The 5,000-nt window shown below is 55.8% G+C and overlaps 1 protein-coding gene across 1 annotated transcript in view; it reads right to left on the bottom strand.

Annotated features, from left to right (window-relative positions):
- LOC121840107 (tight junction protein ZO-1-like) overlaps positions 1-5,000 on the bottom strand; it is a gene marked incomplete at its 3' end in the record, with an annotated part of 181,161 nt that overhangs the window by 7,057 nt on the left and 169,104 nt on the right.

A 5,000-nucleotide genomic window follows, 5' to 3' on the forward strand; every position in this document is an offset into this window, starting at 1 on the left:
TACTCAGTGGGCTCTCTACCCAGTGGGCTCTCTACCCAGTGGGCTCTATACCCAGTGGGCTATATACTCAGTGGGCTCTCTACCCAGTGGGCTCTCTACCCAGTGGGCTCTATACTCAGTGGGCTCTCTACTCAGTGGGCTCTCTACTCAGTGGGCTCTATACCCAGTGGGCTCTCTACCCAGTGGGCTCTCTACCCAGTGGGCTCTATACTCAGTGGGCTCTCTACCCAGTGGGCTCTCTACCCAGTGGGCTCTATACCCAGTGGGCTCTCTACCCAGTGGGCTCTCTACCCACTGGGCTCTCTACCCAGTGGGCTCTCTACCCAGTGGGCTCTCTAGTGGGCTCTCTACTCAGTGGGCTCTCTACTCAGTGGGCTCTCTACCCAGTGGGCTCTCTACCCAGTGGGCTCTCTACTCAGTGGGCTCTCTGCCCAGTGGGCTCTCTACCCAGTGGGCTCTCTACCCAGTGGGCTCTCTACTCAGTGGGCTCTCTACCCAGTGGGCTCTACACCCAGTGGGCTCTATACCCAGTGGGCTCTCTACAGTGGGCTCTAGTGGGCTCTCTACCCAGTGGGCTCTACACCTAGTGGGCTCTCTGCCCAGTGGGCTCTACACCCAGTGGGCTCTCTACCCAGTGGGCTCTCTACCCAGTGGGCTCTACATCCAGTTGGCTCTACACCCAGTGGGCTCTCTACCCAGTGGGCTCTCTACCCAGTGGGCTCTACATCCAGTGGGCTCTCTACCCAGTGGGCTCTATACTCAGTGGGCTCTCTACCCAGTGGGCTCTATACTCAGTGGGCTCTACATCCAGTGGGCTCTCTACCCAGTGGGCTCTATACTCAGTGGGCTCTCTACTCAGTGGGCTCTACACCAAGTGGGCTCTCTACCCAGTGGGCTCTATACTCAGTGGGCTCTCTACCCAGTGGGCTCTCTACCCAGTGGGCTCTCTACCCAGTGGGCTCTCTACCCAGTGGGCTCTCTACCCACTGGGCTCTCTACCCAGTGGGCTCTCTACTCAGTGGGCTCTCTACTCAGTGGGCTCTATACCCAGTGGGCTCTCTACTCAGTGGGCACTATACCCAGTGGGCTCTCTACCCAGTGGGCTCTCTAACCAGTGGGCTCTCTGCCCAGTGGGCTCTCTACTCAGTGGGCTCTCTACTCAGTGGGCTCTCTACTCAGTGGGCTCTCTACCCAGTGGGCTCTCTACCCAGTGGGCTCTATACCCAGTGGGCTATATACTCAGTGGGCTCTCTGCCCAGTGGGCTCTCTACCCAGTGGGCTCTATACCAGTGGGCTCTCTACTCAGTGGGCTCTCTACTCAGTGGGCTCTATACCCAGTGGGCTCTCTACCCAGTGGGCTCTCTACCCAGTGGGCTCTATACTCAGTGGGCTCTCTACCCAGTGGGCTCTCTACCCAGTGGGCTCTATACCCAGTGGGCTCTCTACCCAGTGGGCTCTCTACCCACTGGGCTCTCTACCCAGTGGGCTCTCTACAATGGGCTCTCTACTCAGTGGGCTCTCTACTCAGTGGGCTCTCTGCCCAGTGGGCTCTCTACTCAGTGGGCTCTCTACTCAGTGGGCTCTCTACTCAGTGGGCTCTCTACCCAGTGGGCTCTCTACCCAGTGGGCTCTCTACTCAGTGGGCTCTCTACCCAGTGGGCTCTCTACCCAGTGGGCTCTCTGCCCAGTGGGCTCTCTACTCAGTGGGCTCTCTACAGTGGGCTCTACACCCAGTGGGCTCTATACCCAGTGGGCTCTCTACCCAGTGGGCTCTACACCCAGTGGGCTCTCTACCCAGTGGGCTCTACACCTAGTGGGCTCTCTACCCAGTGGGCTCTACACCCAGTGGGCTCTCTACCCAGTGGGCTCTCTACCCAGTGGGCTCTACATCCAGTTGGCTCTACACCCAGTGGGCTCTCTACCCAGTAGGCTCTCTACCCAGTGGGCTCTACATCCAGTGGGCTCTCTACCCAGTGGGCTCTATACAGTGGGCTCTCTACCCAGTGGGCTCTATACTCAGTGGGCTCTACATCCAGTGGGCTCTCTACCCAGTGGGCTCTATACAGTGGGCTCTCTACTCAGTGGGCTCTACACCCAGTGGGCTCTCTACACCCAGTGGGCTCCCCAGTGGGCTCTCTACACCCAGTGGGCTCTCTACACCCAGTGGGCTCTCTACACCCAGTGGGCTCTACACCCAGTGGGCTCTACACCCAGTGGGCTCTCTACACCCAGTGGGCTCTCTACACCCAGTGGGCTCTCTACACCCAGTGGGCTCTATACCTAGTGGGCTCTCTACCCAGTGGGCTCTACACCCAGTGGGCTCTCTACCCAGTGGGCTCTACACCCAGTGGGCTCTCTACACCCAGTGGGCTCTCTACCCAGTGGGCTCTCTACCCAGTGGGCTCTCTACCCAGTGGGCTCTACACCCAGTGGGCTCTCTACACCCAGTGGGCTCTCTACACCCAGTGGGCTCTCTACACCCAGTGGGCTCTCTACCCAGTGGGCTCTCTGCCCAGTGGGCTCTATACCCAGTGGGCTCTCTGCAGTGGGCTCTACACCCAGTGGGCTCTCTACCCAGTGGGCTCTACACCCAGTGGGCTCTCTACTCAGTGGGCTCTCTGCCCAGTGGGCTCTACACCCAGTGGGCTCTCTGCCCAGTGGGCTCTCTACCCAGTGGGCTCTCTACCCAGTGGGCTCTACACCCAGTGGGCTCTCTACCCAGTGGGCTCTACACCCAGTGGGCTCTCTACCCAGTGGGCTCTCTACCCAGTGGGCTCTCTACCCAGTGGGGTCTCTACCCAGTGGGCTCTCTACACCCAGTGGGTTCTCTACACCCAGTGGGCTCTCTACCCAGTGGGCTCTCTACCCAGTGGGCTCTCTACCCAGTGGGCTCTCTGCCCAGTGGGCTATCTACCCAGTGGGTTCTATACCCAGTGGGCTCTATACACCCAGTGGGCTCTCTGCCCCAGTGGGCTCTCTACCCAGTGGGCTCTCTACTCAGTGGGCTCTCTACTCAGTGGGCTCTCTGCCCAGTGGGCTCTCTGCCCAGTGGGCTCTAGTGGGCTCTACACCCAGTGGGCTCTCTACCCAGTGGGCTCTCTACCCAGTGGGCTCTACATCCAGTTGGCTCTACACCCAGTGGGCTCTCTACCCAGTGGGCTCTACATCCAGTGGGCTCTCTACCCAGTGGGCTCTATACTCAGTGGGCTCTCTACCCAGTGGGCTCTATACTCAGTGGGCTCTACATCCAGTGGGCTCTCTACCCAGTGGGCTCTATACTCAGTGGGCTCTCTACCCAGTGGGCTCTATACCCAGTGGGCTCTCTACTCAGTGGGCTCTCTACCCAGTGGGCTCTCTACCCAGTGGGCTCTCTGCCCAGTGGGCTCTCTGCCCAGTGGGCTCTCTACTCAGTGGGCTCTCTACCCAGTGGGCTCTATACCCAGTGGGCTCTACACCCAGTGGGCTCTACACCCAGTGGGCTCTCTACCCAGTGGGCTCTACACCCAGTGGGCTCTCTACCCAGTGGGCTCTCTACCCAGTGGGCTCTACATCCAGTTGGCTCTACACCCAGTGGGCTCTCTACCCAGTGGGCTCTACATCCAGTGGGCTCTCTACCCAGTGGGCTCTATACTCAGTGGGCTCTCTACCCAGTGGGCTCTATACTCAGTGGGCTCTACATCCAGTGGGCTCTCTACCCAGTGGGCTCTATACTCAGTGGGCTCTCTACCCAGTGGGCTCTATACCCAGTGGGCTCTACACCCAGTGGGCTCTACACCCAGTGGGCTCTCTACCCAGTGGGCTCTACATCCAGTGGGCTCTCTACACCCAGTGGGCTCTACACCCAGTGGGCTCTCTACACCCAGTGGGCTCTCTACACCCAGTGGGCTCTCTACCCAGTGGGCTCTCTGCCCAGTGGGCTCTACACCCAGTGGGCTCTCTACCCAGTGGGCTCTACACCCAGTCGGCTCTACACCCAGTGAGGTCAAGGGAACCTGGTCTCCAACTGAAGTGTCTTTGTTAAGTGGGCAAAAAAACTAAAACAGGACAATAAAGACACTTAAGAAAACATTAAAAACATCTCCGTTTTCAGCGGTCAAAACCGTTCGAAATGTTTTGCCCAGTTGGTTAGAAGGTGAAAACAGTGCAAAGAGCTCAAAGAACTCAAAGGCCAATTATGATATTTTGCTAAATTATTGGCTAAAAGATCTGATCCAATTAGTGGAAAAATATCAGAATTGGGCTGCCTGTGTAAATGCAGCCAAAGAGCCTTTGAGTTCTAATGCAGGGTTTTTTTTCTGGATCGCAAAGGGGCTCAGGTGGTGAGAGTGAATTTTAGAGGGCCCCATATTGGCAGTGTAGAGACATTTGCATTTGTAAGCCAATTTCCTGCAATTCTAGAAATTTCTCCATGGAGCGGAGAGAAAATGTTGCCGTTTTAAAGCCAATTTCCTGCAATTCTACAAATCATACCACTAACCTCCTGGAACTTACTGTCATAACATACCACTAACCTCCTGGAACTTACTGTCATAACATACCACTAACCTCCTGGAAGTTACTGTCATAACATACCACTAACCTCCTGGAACGTACTGTCATAACATACCACTAACCTCCTGGAACGTACTGTCATAACATACCACTAACCTCCTGGAACGTACTGTCATAACATACCACTAACCTCCTGGAACTTACTGAGAAACATACCACTAACCTCCTGGAACTTACTGTCATAACATACCATTAACCTCCTGGAACTTAGTGTCATAACAACAGTGTATTCACTAATACCCTATACAGACAGACTACATATTAATGTTCTACATTCTTTATATGTGGTTTTAGTCGTTTAAGTTTACACAGAAAGCGTTTTTTCCATCATGTAAATATATGTAAAAAACAAAAAATAAAAATACAATACGTTTGGACTTAGGCGAGCCGATGAAAAGTTTAGGTCGGCCCGCCCTGTACTGTGGTAGCAGCCAGGTGGTGTGGTGTTT

This window comes from Oncorhynchus tshawytscha, linkage group LG19 (assembly GCF_018296145.1).
Source record: "Oncorhynchus tshawytscha isolate Ot180627B linkage group LG19, Otsh_v2.0, whole genome shotgun sequence".
Lineage (NCBI taxonomy): Eukaryota > Metazoa > Chordata > Actinopteri > Salmoniformes > Salmonidae > Oncorhynchus > Oncorhynchus tshawytscha.